This window comes from Cuculus canorus, chromosome 1 (assembly GCF_017976375.1).
Source record: "Cuculus canorus isolate bCucCan1 chromosome 1, bCucCan1.pri, whole genome shotgun sequence".
NCBI lineage: Eukaryota > Metazoa > Chordata > Aves > Cuculiformes > Cuculidae > Cuculus > Cuculus canorus.
In genome coordinates, this window is record NC_071401.1 from 114814704 (window position 1) to 114831682 (window position 16979).

Sequence of the window (16979 nt, forward strand, 5' to 3'; positions counted from 1 at the left end):
CATACTACTTTCTTTTGTGGACCTGCCTTTCTATAGCAGTTTCCCTCCTGCAAGTTTTTCCTCACAACTCCTGGTACAATGTATGGAAGAACGTGGCATTTTACATTTCTTGCAGTTATCTCTTCTTTAATATGCAATCTCCTCATGAAGAAAAGTGCTAGTGATGTGGCCTAAGCCAGTGAGAATTCCCTGCTACCTGGGAGCCAATCACAGGGAATCATGATGAACTGGCAACACAGACCAAAGACACCTACTTCTCCTGTCCCATTTTAGGAAGACAGAGAAAGAGAAGAGAAAGTTTTGCTTAGGAACAGGAGCTGAAAAAAATAATAAAGCAGGAAGAGACCACAGATCCCAACTGACCCCGAGTATCCTAACTCCAGGCCCCCAGAACCTAAAAACTCGTTATTGCTCTTGCAACTTCCAAACAAAAACCTGTCACATGCTGGGCAATACACCTTGTCTATATCCTGTACGGATGAAGCTTTGACTCTGTTATACGGAAAGTCCTCACTGGGAAGCACAGAAAATCCTCTGGTGGGGCCATGAAATAAAGTGGGGGTATTGCAATACAAAAACTCAGGCTCTGAGTTCAGAAATACTAGAGATTTACTCGGCTGTAGAGTGGAAGAGTGATCAGCCAGCTTAAGTAATGATACAGGATCTAGGAAGGAGCCAAACTGCAAACAGCATGTCTCCTTAGCAGTATAAATCTGTGATACCTAAATATTCATCCTGATTTTCTTTGTTTCCTCCATATCCTGCCCCCCTCCTTCCTCAACTGATTTTTGTCATGCTCTGGGCCCCTACTCTTTCTTATCTAGCCTGCCCAACTCTGCCTTCTTCCCCTAAGATTTGTCTTCCCTCTTGTTGCGTGCTCTGCAATTTCACATAAAATTGTGCTATGCCCATAAAATCCAACTTCTTTAAAGAACCTACAAGTATCTCGTAAAGAAAGTGGCTTCTCAGTGTGATTTCCCTTTCTTTCTCTCATGTATCTTGCTTCCCATATGCACACGAGTGTTCACCCCATTCCTGCCTCCTACCCCAATCCTGTTATTGCCCAGTTTCACCTCAACTCAGAATAGCCAATGTTCTTCCAGAAGCCCAGTAATGTACATCTAGTCCGGGGGTTGCATATACCCAGCTGGCTCACATGCAAACACTTTTAGGAGACAGATGTGTTCTTAGCTGTTCTTTGAGGGCATTATATAGACAATCTGGATACCACTAAAAACCCATGAAAAGCATGACTGTGTTCATTGAATGTAGATTTTTAGCTGTTAATCACTAACACATATGCAGGCTGCGATCTTTTGGAAGATTTGTGACTTGGCCCAATGGCTCAGATTTTCATATGGAGGAATGAATCATCATATCATTCTCATAAGATTCCCCCTCCCTCTCTTGTCAGATTTCTGTTCCCTACTTTAAAGCACGGAAAGCTTGCTCAAAGGAGTTGTCATCAGAATGATCAGTGCAAGTTAAACCTTCCCAAAGCATATCTTTGTCTCATATGCAGAAATAGCTGAGATATTAGCTGGAATACTTCTAAAAATTTTCAGTCTTAGGCAGACACCTGACATATTTAAAAAAAAAAAAACAAAAACAAAAAACCAACAAAAAAAAAACCAAAAAAACCCAGGCCAAATAATGAAAGTTTAATTGAGTGACAGGCAAATAAAAGTAGGAGTATATGAAGGGACATTTCAGGCAACCTGGTACCAGCCATATCAGTGAAGTGTAAGGTATGCTTCAAACAGCAGAAGTCTAAGCTAGGGAAAGATCAGAACATCCTTCCTTTTACATTTCATAAACTTAAACAGTAAACCACCATTTCAGGGGAAAAGATTTATGCTCTTCCCCTACTAATATATTTTTTTCCCCTTTCAGGAAAAAGAATAAAACCACAACAGTGTACCTGATTATAGTGAAATAGTTGGGGTTAGGGGCATTTTACAAACATCCTCGGGAGGACAATGACCACTGGCTATACAGTGAAGCCTCTGTTTCCTTGAATAATTTTTCAAAGTATTTTTCACTAGTGAAGTAGTTCTAAAATTTAGCTAATTTGTAAAATACCTGAGACATAGGGGAGCTGAATATCCTTGATGCTGCTTGTTGCTTCAAGCTCACTGAAAAGAGCTAACGTATTAAGATTTAGGGAAGGAGGAAACAGGTAGGAAATTATATACATAGCCTGGGTTAGGGAACAAAAAAGAAGATAGAGTTGATAATTTGAGCTGGAAAATACACATACTTTTTCTTTCTTGGCATCTGCTCCATACAAATGCACATATCTTGCAGAAAGAAGCTGAATTCTTTTGATCCAATTTCGCCATCTAAGTATAATTCTAATCCCTCAGACTTTGTAAACTACTATGTAACTGTTGAAAAATGTCATCTTCTTCTATTGTATTTAATATCAAATTCTTAATTTCTTTCAGCTTGTCTAATATTTATCATTTCTATTTGTTCACCTTTAATAATACATCTTTGACTTAATTGAAAGTGCCTACACCAATGTTTAACTTTATTTAAGTATCTAAAAATGCCTGATGCATCTGGTATGTTTTTGAAGAAGAGATAAGACGAGTACAAGGTAATATTTAAAGGAACATAGAACATGCAGGATGTGAATAACCTCTCTCAAAACAGAGGACACACGCACAAAAAGTTGTACATGGGAGACAATCTACTATAAGAACTCAAAACAGGTTGTGTATTAGCAGCATAAAGAGCCCACAGTTTCTTTTAGCTTCTGTTGTTTTTATGTTTGGTATTCTCTGCTTAATTTAGTGTAGTTAAACTGAGTAAGGAGGCAGTGCAGAGGCCAGTGGCAGAGGTCTAGGGAGGGGCTAAGAAAATAGTGATCATTGCTGTTTCCACCAGCATACCTTCTGTACAACCAGAACATTGTGGCTAAGGACTTGGAAATCAGAGGCGGTAACTTGGTGTTTAATGTTTCTTGATAGATCCTCAATACCTTAGTTCTGTAACCAGTTTTAAAATCCATAGCTGAACTAGGTGCTGTGTTGAAATCTGCAACTGGCAATTATTTGGACAAAAATCCTTCTGTTACTTTTATCTCATAGGGAGAGACTCTATACATAGTTCTGCATGCTGTTTCTTGCCTGGTAGAAAGACAGGAAGGCTAAAGTTGGAAAGCTTTTACAGTTCAGTATAAAAGATGATCCTTAGTAAGAGTTTTTGGAAAGTACCGGGGGATTTTCAGTATTTTGGGTCAGTCACTGATTCCAGATGCATTTTCCTGTATTCTGACTCCCTGCCTCTGACTGGTGAAAGTGTCGGAAGACACATATCATCACCCTGCAATTAGTTTGTGTATCCATCTGTGACCTAGGAGCAGCACTCTGGTTCCAGTTGCTGCAAGCAACACAGGGATGGATGCCACTCCAATGTCTCTCCAAAGTTGTCACCAAGGCCCTAGGATGGCTAAATGTGTAGGAATTTATTATCCCCTGCTTTTCCCAAGGTGATAGTTTAAACATAATTTGCATAAATCTATGTGCAGTTAAATTGAGCTAAGACCTACAGGGTGGTCTAATGTGAGTAAGTTAACAGGTCTTTTATTGGCCACTACTTCAAAACACCTAGCGTGTGTTGAAGTAAGCCTGCTGGCATATGGTGAGGTATTTAGCACAGCAAGTTCATGCATTTTACACCTTCTGGTTTGGAGGTGTGCTTTAGTTCAGTTTTTTATTCCACTCGGATACAGATCTTGCTGAGGCCACGTCTGCCTGTGCCAAACAGCACCACCAGTCCCATCCTGCTGCTCTTGTGCTGAAGCACTTTTGTTCTTTTCACCTTTATGACTCCCAAAGGCACGAGTAGTGCTCTTCACAGGGAGAGAAGGCATGAATGCTTTAAATTACCATGTTTTCACAGAATTGCACTGTGTAAAACTCTCACCTTTCAATGACATGTACTCTTTATTTGGCCAGTCCCAGGAGCAGGTGCCCAACGTGTCTGTCAGCTCACTCCTTAGCACCCCCAGGCTGCTGTCTGCAACAGCAGGTGCTCCAGAGAAGAACCTGTGGGTCAGAAGGAATGCTGGGAACCAGGAGAGGAGCCATCTGTTTAAGCCTCTCAGTTTGTGAGTGACTTGAGGCCAAGGTCTGAGATGATCGGGGCACCTCACCACATAATGTGAGAGTGCAGTCGTTCATTGGGTGCAACGTGAGCACTTGCACTGGGGTGCCGGCAGGGTGGGTACCTGTGCTCTCATATATGGGCAGCATGACCATGTCTCAGGCAGAGTCATGGTGCTAATTTGCCCTCCTTCTAGCATGTAGATAGTAGTAAGTAGGTTTTTCCCTTCCACACTGCCAGCTAATCTCATCAAGTCCCCTACAAGAATCATTCAGATTCAAACCATAATCCTTTTCTTAACAAGTGGTGATTGACCAGTACAACCAGTCAGTGTGGCTTCCTTCATTTTTATTGGTACACTGTTTAAGAAAGGATGCCAACATTCAAGTAAGTGGCCCAGAAAGTTAATCATCTTGTTTGCAACATCATGATCTTCATACATGACAGCAATGTCTAAGACATACATCTCTTGCTTCTGAGATTGTGATAGCTAAATTTCTAACATTACTCATGGAGCATTTACTATAGTGTGTACAGTTTTTCTCTACATTTTCAGCAACTTCATTATGCTTTACATAATGTCTGATTTTTGTACCTACTGAGTGTCCTATTTTTATGGAATAGTGGCTGTCTTCAATGTGCAGTGAATTTCAAGGATCTACAAGCATCTGGATTGCCTAGATTTTTATTTTTATTTTAACAATTGAACTCAAGTGCAGATCCAAGGGTGTAACTGAGCGGCCACCTCACTCAGCTCCGCTGATGTCTCTCACACTGGCCTTGTTCTCACTTCACCTGAGTACAGCTACCTCAAAGTAACAAGAAAATATGGTGGCATCAGACTACAGAAGAAGCTGGAGCAGTGTGGAAAATTTCCAAGGCACTGTCAGTACTTTATCTTCTGAATGCTTATTTCTTCTGTAGAAGATTATGCAGTCTTCGTGCCTTTTTTTTTTTAAAAAAAAAAAAGAAAAACAAACTTCAGGTTTCTATTTTAAAACCTCCTATGGTACCATGACCTGCGGTTCCTGCAGTGGCAGCCAGAAATTGTCACAGCATTCCAGCCAGGTTTCTGGTGTCTGATCTTGCTGTGATGTAGATATTAGCTGACAGCTCTTGGAGCTGTTCTAATCCATCACTCTTGATCACTATAGAGCAACTGTGGCTTGCAGAGTGGAAAACACACACCGTGTTCTTCTTGATGTAATAGAAAGCCACATCCAAAATCTTCTGTATGTTTTTCTTGCCTTTCTGCCAGCAGTGATGTGGAAGCTGTGGTAGGCACAACTTACAGTAATTTTAAATACAGAATTATTTTAAGTCCTCTCTCTTCTGGAAATCGATATATGTTGTTGTTCCTGCACAGATTTGGGGCAGTGTTAATGAAGTCAGGCTGACCAAGCCAGGGCAATGGTCTGTGGAATCAAACCCTATAACGCAAAATGAGTTATAAAGCAGGTATGTTTATTTCCAGCACTGGGGTGCAAGTGGGTTCTCCTCCTAGCTTGCACACCGCATGACTTAACAAACAGCTACTTATAGTATAAAGACATGCATAGTTATAAACGCCTACTACATATTCATAACTTTTTCCAGCTTCGTATTATAATTAATTCTGGAAGGTTTGCTCCGTCCTGTTCCTGCATAGTGCCTCCTGGTGGTCGTGTGCCGGGGTCTCAGGGATGAAATAAGAAGTCTTAGTCGGGATGAATTTTTTCTCCTCGAACTGTGCACAGGCGCAGTCCCTTCTGGCTGTTTTCAAACTACTGAACCAAGTGCAGCCAGCTTTCTGCATTCCAATGCCCGCTTATCAGTAAACTTCTGCAAGCTAGCTCTCTCTTGTTATCAACTTCCAATGTCTTCAAGGCTGTCTCTGACGAGCAGCACAAGATCCAGTGAGCATTCCCAACCCCCCCGTCTGCTTTTGCTCATCATCAGGGCTGACAATTCTACTTTCTCTAACATGAGGGCTGAGAGGGAGGGCATGTGGATGTCATTTCTCAGCTAAAACAATAAAGCTCTTGGGAGTGTCTGTTGCTGTCATCCCAATTTTAACTTACGTAGTGCAGCAATTTCTAATGTCTATAAACAAAAAAAAAATGTTTTAGCTTGTTGTAAAGACAACATTTATTATTTCTTCTTAAAAGCTGAATAGCATACAACCAAAAGAATTTATTTTAATATATAGAACTGAGCATCAAACCATAACCTGCTTTCTTGTAGTCCTGTCATAAAACTGGGGAAATTAGTGAAGAGAAACATGAAAACTCCATAACTAGAGCAGTATGAGGAGCATTTTTAGTGTTGTCACAGACTGCAGTAGGAATTAACTGCCATAGGTGTGACTTATGACACAGGTGTATTTGACACAGTCAAGTTAAATCCTTGCTCTGTGAAGTCCGTCTGTTAATCTGGCTTCGATCCTCCTGCCACCTGCTGTTGCTGAATATGGGATGAACTGATCCTTATGTGCACTTGGAAGATAAGGACTGGTTTTAAATCTCATTATAGTGGTAAAACAGGCACAGAACCACCAGGAATGGAGCTACACAGTTATGAAATCTGGCTTGATCTTTCTTTTGTAATACAAAAATACATGTCTGTGTAGCTCCAGCTCATCACAGAGCATTCCATCACACTATCATAAAATGAGGGGTTTTGTACAAGACTCAAAAAATACATATTAGCCTGATATTTCAATAGAGAACAGCCCTGATGGTGGCATCACCACTTAAAGTGTTGCAAATGGATGTACAGAATGCATATAGAAGATGTACAGAAAATTGTAAGTGAAGTAGTGCAATTCAAATATTTGGGGGGTATATTTAATTTTTCATTTTTTGCTAATGGCAAAAAGTATTTTGTTTGGCCAAACCTACATGATTATGTTCCATTTGCTACTACAAAAATGGCTGATGTCTGGGGCTACTCTATACCAATAAAATACTGGAGCCATTCACTGTCTCATAGGAAAACAGAGTTTGGAAAAGTAATGTTTGCACTGTTATAGTGATTTTTCTGATTGCTTAAAGGAAATGCAGTACTTGTCAGAACTAAACCTGGTAAGCTGTCTAAACCTGCGTTGGCACAACAGAGACATAGGCTGAAGTCCCCGAGTCTCATGTCTTGGTTTTCATGTTCCTATTTATTACAGGAGTAGGCAATTAAGATTTGTCTCTTGTGTTAACTAGTGTGCCTTGTTATCTAGTTTAGACTCAACATTTATAAATGCGAAAACTTCTGATGAAACTGACATGTTGTTTTAGGGGGAAAATGACATTTTATCTTTAAACTCTTCCAATTAATTGTTTCACTAAAAAACTCCCACCAGTATTTCAACTAGAGTACAGAAGATCCAGTTTTATTTGCTTGTTAATGTTGACTTCAGTTGTCCTCTAGGCACACTTCCCCAAAGTAGCAGTTGTGGCTGTCTGTGTATTTATCATCTCAAATGACCAAATAGTATACGCCTCTAAAATCCCTTTATTGTGCATGCAGACTTATTGTCTTCCACTATGTTATTTAATGGGATGAATACTTTGAAATACCTACCAAGAATAAAAGAGAAATCACAGTGGGCAAGTTGCTAGTTGAAGTTACTTCATCATGTGAAAACACAACAGCTCAGTAGTAATACACAGGGAAATAGTAATTTTAAATGTAATCATTTTAATATAAGTTAATAAAACCAACGAAAAGTAGTTCCCAATCTAGTTTTAGAAATTTTCTTTTTAAGGAAAACCCATGTTACCTTTTCCAAGAAATAAAACAAAAGAAAATAATGAGCATATTTCAACTTTCACAGTAGAATATCTGTACCTAAACAGGAGGTGGGAGATAGATTTCTTACGACTATTTCCAGAAAGTCATTAAGTAAAACGTGCCATTAAAAACATGGTATAACAAAAACAGTATATTGACAAGGTGTTAATTCATTAGCATGCTTCATGAGCTCAAGGATATAAAACATATATTTTAACTAAGATATACGTATATAAGATACAAAATAAATTGTCCAAGTTTCTTAATACCTTCCTGGTAGGCTAAGGGGAGGGGAGGCGAGGCGGGGAGGGGAGTGGAGAAGGTTCATTTTGGATGTCCTTGTGTTTTAAACGGTAGTATAAGGTAATGTAATACTGCAGTTTCTTGCAAACTAGAGAGGGACTTACGTGCCTTGAATTTCCCATTCACAGGCTGTGTCTTGAAGTTTCTAGGCAAGATTATTGTAGTGTAGAATGAAGCAATTAGAAATCTCTGCTGTGCCTTGGTTCGTATCATTGACAAGGCTACAGAAAATACCTGGGCTTACCTCTGCATCCTCTCTTTGCTGCCAAATATTTGTAATGTCCTGTAAAATTCTTCTGTGGCCCGCTTTTTCCCCCAGACTACATGATCCTGATGGTGGTGAGATATAACAGAGGAGATCCATTTAACTATGTCATTAGAGGGTCAGGTAGGAAAGGGTAACTGTGACAAGCAGCCGGTCTTTGTGAAATCTCTCATATCTGAATCTCACCAGATCCTTGCAGATGGAGTTGTGGAACTTCATCCACACCAGTAGCAGTCAGGTGTTAATAAAAATGAGCAGTATAACAATGAACTATCAGCCCTCAGAGGCACTCTCAAATGTCAGGTCATTCATTTGATGCTGTAGGTGTGTCTCAGAAAATTCCCTTGGGAAGTGCTGTATGTCACTGATATACATTCAGCAAAGCACTTGCCTTGGTATGTAAATCAGATTGAAATTTCAGGATCCTAAAAGCTACTTATCAACATCTGGAATGCCTAATGACTATTTTTTTATTTCTTAACTGCCCCTGAGGTGTTTAAGCTTTGTGACCTTCCCCTTGCATCAGTAGCACTCTCAGCTTCATTTCTTGTGAAATATTCAGTATCTTGCCTTCTAAAGCTTTCCACCTCTTAATCCTGTTATTGTCTTCTTGATATCAACCTTAGCTGCTGACATGACAGCTTTTTCCAATATGCATGTGAACTAAATTGTTTGGATAAAAGCCAAAGAACATCTTGCCTCCTGGAGAATTGTAGTAAACAGATATTGCATTAAGACCTTGCTACCCAGAGTAAAATAAAAAAAAAACAAAACGAACAACCTAGCATACTATTGCCTGAAAGACAACTTAATTCTATAAATCTCGTGAAGGACACACAGGGCTCACTGCTCTTGGTCAGTCCCATTTGCTATGAGGTGGTGACACCACTGAGCTTGCCACAGACGGATACAAATGTCTTTCAAGTCAGAATTACATCTCTTCCATAGTGTGGCTTTATTGTCCTCCCACAGATGACTTGTTAAAGTGAAAACTAAAGCTTTCTGCCTCTTTATTTTGTTCTGTCTGATTACTTTTTTTCTTTTAATCAAGACTTTTATTCAGAAATCCCTTCCTCACTGCAATGAGCCAGCCACAGGGGGCTTGGCAACACTGACCTCAGACAGTGACCGCCAGATGCTGACAGTCCCCTCCCACAGGGCCAGCAACACCTCCCTAGGTGGTGTGATGTGCCACATAGGTCTGTGCATGCTGAGTCTCAGCCTGCTTCCTCCTGCCATTGGCCCCTCAGCAAAGCTTGGACGGTCCCCACTTGTAGAAGTAGTGCTGTCAGTTCACTGAGGGTAGGTCCAGGGTGACACATTTCGAAGGAAGCCCAATCTGTCCCTCTTTCTGCCTCCCTCTTCCTCGAAGTGGAGTGACCTGGTCATCAGTATTGGGTTTTAAAGGGAGAAATAGCTCTCTTTTCCCCACTGTTTGCATCTCTGGAGGAGGGAGAGAAGGGAAAGGGAAGGTGGTTGTGATTGCTTCTCTGCCAGAGAGGTCTTGAGCTCTGACTCCCCTCTCTAAGGCTTTTTCTTAGTCTTGGCTACACACCTCCATCAGAGGTGATGGTTTTTTCATAAGTCATAAAGTGATTTCTAAATAAAAATAATTTGAAGTAATTCTGTGGATTGCTGAGAAATTTAAGATCTTGAAGAACATATACCAGTGCATTTATGTAATGCAGCATGTGGTAGTGGTTTCTCCCAGCAGCCTAAGGTGATCTTCAGGTGCTCTGGGGGCTGCAGTGAGGAAAAGGCATTTTCCCAGCATCTCTCTGGCTTGGGGAATCTCAGCATTGTGTTGGTGTTTCCAGATTCCTGAGGGGTAGCCAGTGTGGCATGGTGCCCATGAGTTTGCAGGAAGGAGGGAGCCACTGCCCCTGCAACATGAATCCATCAGTGCAACAGAAAAGGGAGGGACAGAAAAAATAGATTAAAGCAGCCCAAAAGCTGGCTTGAGACATGTTTTGGGTTGCATATGTTCTGCTTCTCTTCTCTGGGAATTTCCTAAGGCAGTGTAGAGTCCTCTCCTTCAAACGACTATTCAATTAAACTTTCTTTTTAGAGTTAGAAGGACCCATTTTTCAACCTAAAGGCCCTGTAAGTGACTCTGTAGTGTTTATTTTCAGAGATTCATGGGCAACCAGAGTTGACTTATTCACTAGTAAGCACAGTGAGCCCCTTGATAGAGGAAGTGATACTAATTGCCCTAGAGAAACATATGGAGAGTGTACTGGCCTGTGACCAGCTCTTCTATTTAACACTCCTGCCTGCACATTGTCTCGGGAGTTGAAAGCTCAGCTTTGGAAATGTCAGGTGATGACATTTTCATTCCCTTTGAAAACTATCCCATAGGCAAATGGATCTTGCCTTTTAGGAAGCTTTCTTTTTTTCTTTTCCCCTAAACTATCTTTATGCTTCAAACAGAAGGTATGCAAAACTGCATGTTTTGCATTTGGGTGCAGAAGTCTATTTCTTGGCATTACTGACACCAGTAAGCATGTTAATGTATTGCCAATTCAGCTTTCTTGCAGAAAAAGTGGTTTGTTTTTTTTCAGGTGAGCTGTTTATATTCAGCTGACCTTTCTATTCTTGGTCACTGAAAGAAAAGGAAATATCTACTGATTTTCCAGAGCTGAGCCTTCTCAAGTTAGTTCTGACAGTTGATCTTGCTAGCAACTGGAGTTGAGCTGGTCGAATTCCACTAACAGCACCAGTTTCTGACAATAAAAATCCAAATATATTTTTTTATTATTATTACACAGGAGACTTCTAAAATAAATCTTTTTATAATGCTATGAAGTTCCAAAAGCTAGCCTTTGCTTGTTCTCCTCCCGTCTTCCTCTGTGTGTTATTTCCTTCGCTTACTGGCAGGATCATCAGATGCAGCCTTGAACAAAAGCCAGCATTTACATACAGCTCTCATCAGGTTTGAAAGGGATGCCATGACAAGTTTCCTTTCTGCACAGCTTGGAACAAAATGAAATATGTCCATATGCAGAACACAAGTGCAGTAAACAGCAAAAAGAAATTGAGTTAGAATAGCACGTTGGAACATTTTATCATTTTTTTTTCTGTGGGAGTGAAGGAAAACTTATAACCAAAAGACTGTTAATTTCCTGACACATTCTTTTTTTCCAGTGGGTGGAGGTGAGCTAGAAGGAAAATGTCTACTGTGTTTTTTGGTCAATAGATGTGCTGTGACCCCAAGTAAAGTAGTTATAGAAGTGCTGGACTGCATGGTTAAAGGGGATTTTCTTTAAACTAACAGAACATCATACATATAGAGTCATTTATTACAGAAAGGAAAAGCATGCCTAGACCAATAAAGAATATAAGTACATTATTTTACGAGAAGAAAAATTAATATGAGGATGGGAGTTTGCTTTTTGTTGTTTCCAAGATGACTGTGCATTTTTTTAAAGAAATAAAATATGAAATTGATATTTAGAGAAGCCTATCTGACTTGCTTTAAGCAGTAGCACCACCACATGTCAGGATGCAGCCAGAGGTCCAAAACGGAGTATTAATTAGAAAATACACAGTAAAACCTGTTTTAAGGAAAATATCCAGTAAGTTTTCTTAATGCTATAGAAGTGGAATATTAGTCACAGTTTACAAGTCAGATTCATTTTCCTGCTAAATCTCCTTCCTACAATTCTTCCATTTTTGCTTAGTTTTAGGGTATTTCTTACACCGTGCCTAAATAGTGTGAGGTTGCAGAAAGTCCTCTCTGACTGCTGCATGGTCCCCTCTCCAGAATTCATATTTCAATACTAATTTGCTGCAGCCCTTGCTGCATTGTCCTTTGGGTTTATCAGTGCATGTTTGGATCCTCTGGCAGAAGGTGAATATCTAGCAGAAAAAATCACTATCTTGCTAATGTCCTGAAAAGCGATTTTTCCTCTAAATACCATGCATGAAAGAATTAAGTCTGGGACTGTCATGTTTTCTTACATTTAGTCACTTTGAGAAATGAAAAGAGCACTTGAGAGCACTTTTTGCTCTGAATTCTCCAGTTCCCTCATGCTATGTAGTTAGTGCCATGGAAAGCTGACCTACAGCAATGCAGTGAAAGGATCAAAATAAATGGTATTCGACCTTTTGCTTTGAAGCTAATAAGAGAAGAAACTTGCAAGGCGTACTCATTTATGTTCTTAAATATGGAGAACTTTAATTAAAACATGATCTATGTATTAATTAATGTGCAGTAATTGTCATCGAGATGCTCCTACCACCTGAATTCCCAGTTTTGATATTGATCTTAAGCCAGGTAAAGAATAACCATTGAAAGTCAGTTATCTGGACAATGCCATTTATCCTCTAAATCCAGTATTATAAAGGAAACATATCAACACCATCTGCTTGTAAGAAAAGAGTCAACATAAACTCACATAACTGCATATTATATTTTTGTACGTGCTCCCAAACAGACAGTTTTACAAAGTCTTTCTTACAAATGACTGCCACACTGGTAACTTTCATTAGTTTGGAGAATCCATAGTAAAAATTGCATAATTTTACCATTGTGGTTTGCAAGTTGACATACAGATGGCATTAAAGTGTTCTGGTACAGCAACACTGTCTTTTGTAGCTCATTTCTTTCCAGGGAAGAAGCTACATGTGGTTCTAGTGGGGATTCCTTAGCTCTCTGCAAGTGTTATGTGGCTTTCTTTTGCTATGTCTTTATGTATTTCTTTTTAAGATAGCATTTGCCCTTTTTCAAGTAGCCAAGTAGTCTGGTAACCAAAAAGGTATCTACGTCATTTGATATCTCAGTTCTTTCATGCCACTGCCAAATACATAATGCATAGTCTGTGTCCTTGTATCTTTAAGTTTGACCCCGGCTGAAAACAAGCTGTTCCCAGAATGGGGTTGCCAGGTATTCTTGGAAGCCAGGTTTTTTTATTTAAGTCTTTGAAAGACATTGAACATGAACACGTGGGTTTTCCTGAGAAACAGAGCCCTTCATTACCTTCAGCAGGTATCAGTGCTTACGGGATCTGCTGACTCTCACATTTGCATGCATTATGTGATGGGACAGTGAATCACAGTCCTGTGTCTGACATGGCCAGTCAGCTAATTGATCCCAGTTTTGAGGATCCACTTGCTGTTAATGGTGTTTCTCCTTATGTTAGAAACAGAAAAACTGCCCTTACTTCATCTGAATACCGAAGATCAATATACTCATGCTCCTGAAGCATCCAGTGCATTGCATGAAATGTGAGGCAAATATCACCTAATTTGTAAATGAAGCTTAATATTTATAGTTTGCTAGTAGAGAGTGTGTTAGGCCATTAGAGATTGATCTCTTGTCTCTGAAATCTATCTCTGGCTTTTGTCAGTGACTCTAGCCTGGTTTGGGGACAGGAAAGGTGTGTGTGGAGGGGTATTGGCTGTACTGAGTTTGCTGAGCAGGGAAAAAACATGTTAGTTGCCTTCCAAGTTGAACAGATAATAATATACACTTGATTTCTGATAACTACTTTCTTCTGAAGTACTGTGAATGATAATAGCACTAAGAAAAATACTATATGTTTTTGAAACTGTGTGTTGCTCACTTGGTATTATCAAATGTACTCACAGGCACAACTCGGTGACAAGCCTTCTTGTGTTAGAAGAGGAGGCAAATGGTTTCATTTATTCTGGAAGTTTTTCTAACTGGACTTGAGCTCCTACATTATTAGATACTGACAACAGATGAAGTCCAAGGATTTGCTTTTAAATCATAGAGTCATAACCAGTTGTCTCTGTTTAATTTTAAATGGTTGTTCACTTAGTGACAAGTTCCAAAATACAGGCAGAATAAAGTTATATGACCATAAGTAATGAAAAGCTAATGAGTTATCTAACTCATTGTTTAAATTACAGTTGTTGCTAAGAAGGCAGATAAAGCTCTCGAATACTTATTTTCTAGTTATCTCTAAGGAATATTTCAGAATTCTTTTTTTTATTCACCCTGCCTCCTATTTTCTCAAAAGTTTTCAGGACAGTGCTGCCAGTTATTACACACATTCTTACTTTGTATCAATGTGGTAGTTTCTAACTGATCTTTCTTGGAAAAACAGACAACTTCCTTGCTACATAAATTCCACAGGGCAACCTTGGGACAAAAATGATTGTTCCTTTCTCCGCAGACTTTGTTTATCCTGAAATTATCATGAACACAATACACTAGTATCTCAAATTAAGCCTGAACATGTTAGACTAGGGGCATCTGATGTGTTTCCATCTTTTTAAAATAGAGTAACATCTTCACAACAAGCTCTTGAAAATAATCAGCTCTTTTCCCATTTTAATGCATGCAAATAGGAAAAGATTTCATATTATTCACTGAGAAAGAAAAGGCACTGATGTAAGCACATCTTTTAAATATTTTCTCAGAAAGGAGGTCTTAATGACCCAATTTGTTTTTCTCTAGTTGGCATCCAATCAGTTTGGTGAAGCTTTGACTTAACAATCTCATTAATCTGATAAAATGTAAAACTCATTGCTATTTAAGGGAGCAATGATTCTAAATTAGTTGTTTATATTGATTCTAAATTAGTTGTTTATATTGTTCCAAATGATATATATATAAAACCATACTTGGAAAAATGAAAATTGTCTTTTTCTTTTCCTTAGAAAGAATACCTATGAACTCGATTAAAAAATCATCACCTGTGTTTTCTAAATACAGTTTGTTGCAGAAAGGTGAGTTTGCTATGTGCAAGGACTTGCTAATACCCAAAAAGTAAGAAGAGGCCTCACTGTCAATTGTACCTCGTGCTGCCCGATATTCCACAGTGAGCTGCAGATACTATCCGAGCCTCCTATTTCACACACTTCTCCTGCCCCTCTGACCAGACTGCACAGTGTCAGAGAGAAACCAAATATACTCTATGGGGCAAACAAAGAACTTCACAGAGCAGGGACCAAATAATCCATGTCTTGTACACTCTAATACAGATTTTCTAGAGAAATGGCCCATTGTTTTTGCTCATTAAGGTTTATAAAGCTGATTCACTCCAGTGAGCCTTGTACATTTGGCAGGGTAAGCAACAACATAAGAGCTGAAAAATGTGGGGGAAAAAATGTGAAGTTGAATGAATGAGTAAGAAAAGGAGGGGAAAGAGGGAGTGACACAGTAAGAACTGTCATAATGAAGCACCTAACTCACAAACCTTTGTCTGAGAACTTAAACAATTAGTAAAGCAGCAAATAATAGTCAGAGTGGCGAGAAAGAGTGTGTGTGGTCTTTTGGCATTTAGGTCAGTGGTCTCATTAAAAACCTTCTTACTCAAAGTTTGATAGATCCTCTGCTGTTTGAGGAGGGAGAAAAAAAAGTTGTAAATCAGCTGCACCTGACCTTGTGCACGAGAAAAGAGAGGGGGGAATGTAGATGCATACTGCAGTAGAGTTGCACTCATGCTTTTGCAGGAAGTTTTTTTTGTGCCTCTGGCAAACAGAGGAGAGAGTGTTGTCTCTCTGTGGCTAAAGAAAAATGTCCCAGTGGAAACATCTGAGGAACAGAAGTCTGACAAAGAACTCAATCTTTCCATAGATGAAACTCAACATTGATTTAAAACCCAGAGGTTCATATGCCAGTGTGTTGAAAGGCCTGTGAATAAATAATGGCAGCAAAAAACTGATGGATATTTTGTCACTCCCAGGCCTCAAGTAAGAAACCCAAGAAATCTTCAGTATATACTCTCTGTGCTCTAAATGTAGCTTTGCATATGCTGAGGAGAGGTGTGGCTGCAGCACGACCATAAAAAAAGCTGCTAGCGTCTTCTTTCTGTAAGTGTTAAAAAAAAAATAATAATAAAAGCTTCAAAAACATTCCAGATGTGTTATGGGAAAAACCCATAAGCCAGAAACACCAAAATAAATGTCATACTTCTGTAGAGATGAACCTTTGACTGCAGAGGAACAGTTTCTCTTTAGAGGTTCTGTTTCTGCCCTGCCACATTTCATATGTTGTAATACACCAAAGCATGGGCTTATATTTCACATGTACTTTTTATGCGTTTCTGTGTTGTTCCACGTTAATTTCTTGGGCAACTTTCCTCCTCCAAACATATTACTCGATAATAAAGTTACTGATACGATAAACTCTTGTGACAGAGGACCATGGACAGAAGCAAGTCTGATCTAAGGTGTGCTGTGAAATTTTGATTTATTAATATTTTTTTGAATTATTAATAATTTTAATGACAGCTTATGGTAACAGCACTGAGTGCCAAACAAAGCTAAGAAATGTTATAATAATTCTGTTTGTGATTGATCTTATTCTTGAAGCATACTGTAGTTTTCTTCTGTTTCTCATATGAGAAAAAGATTGCTTTTGTTGGAAAAGTAAATTAACTTCCTCAGCTATTTATTTAGCTGTGGGGTCCACAGCGGGCTGAGGACCCCTGATTAATGCACCCGGAAGGAGATCATGGGACGGGAAGTGGGCAGACAATATAGGACCATGCATGAAAGTAGTACTATCCATTCACAGATTGTTTATGTATAAGCCAATCCAATCATGCGGAGACGCATGTGTTAA

At 39.3% G+C, this 16979-nt stretch overlaps 1 protein-coding gene across 1 annotated transcript in view; it reads left to right on the forward strand.

Moving 5' to 3' along the window:
- The window catches only part of GUCA1C (guanylate cyclase activator 1C), a 147888-nt gene that overhangs the window by 39756 nt on the left and 91153 nt on the right, over positions 1-16979 (forward strand). The window contains exon 5 of the mRNA XM_054052900.1: positions 15071-15139. The gene's annotated coding sequence lies outside the window, so the exon portion shown is untranslated. The remainder of the gene's footprint in view (positions 1-15070; positions 15140-16979) is intronic.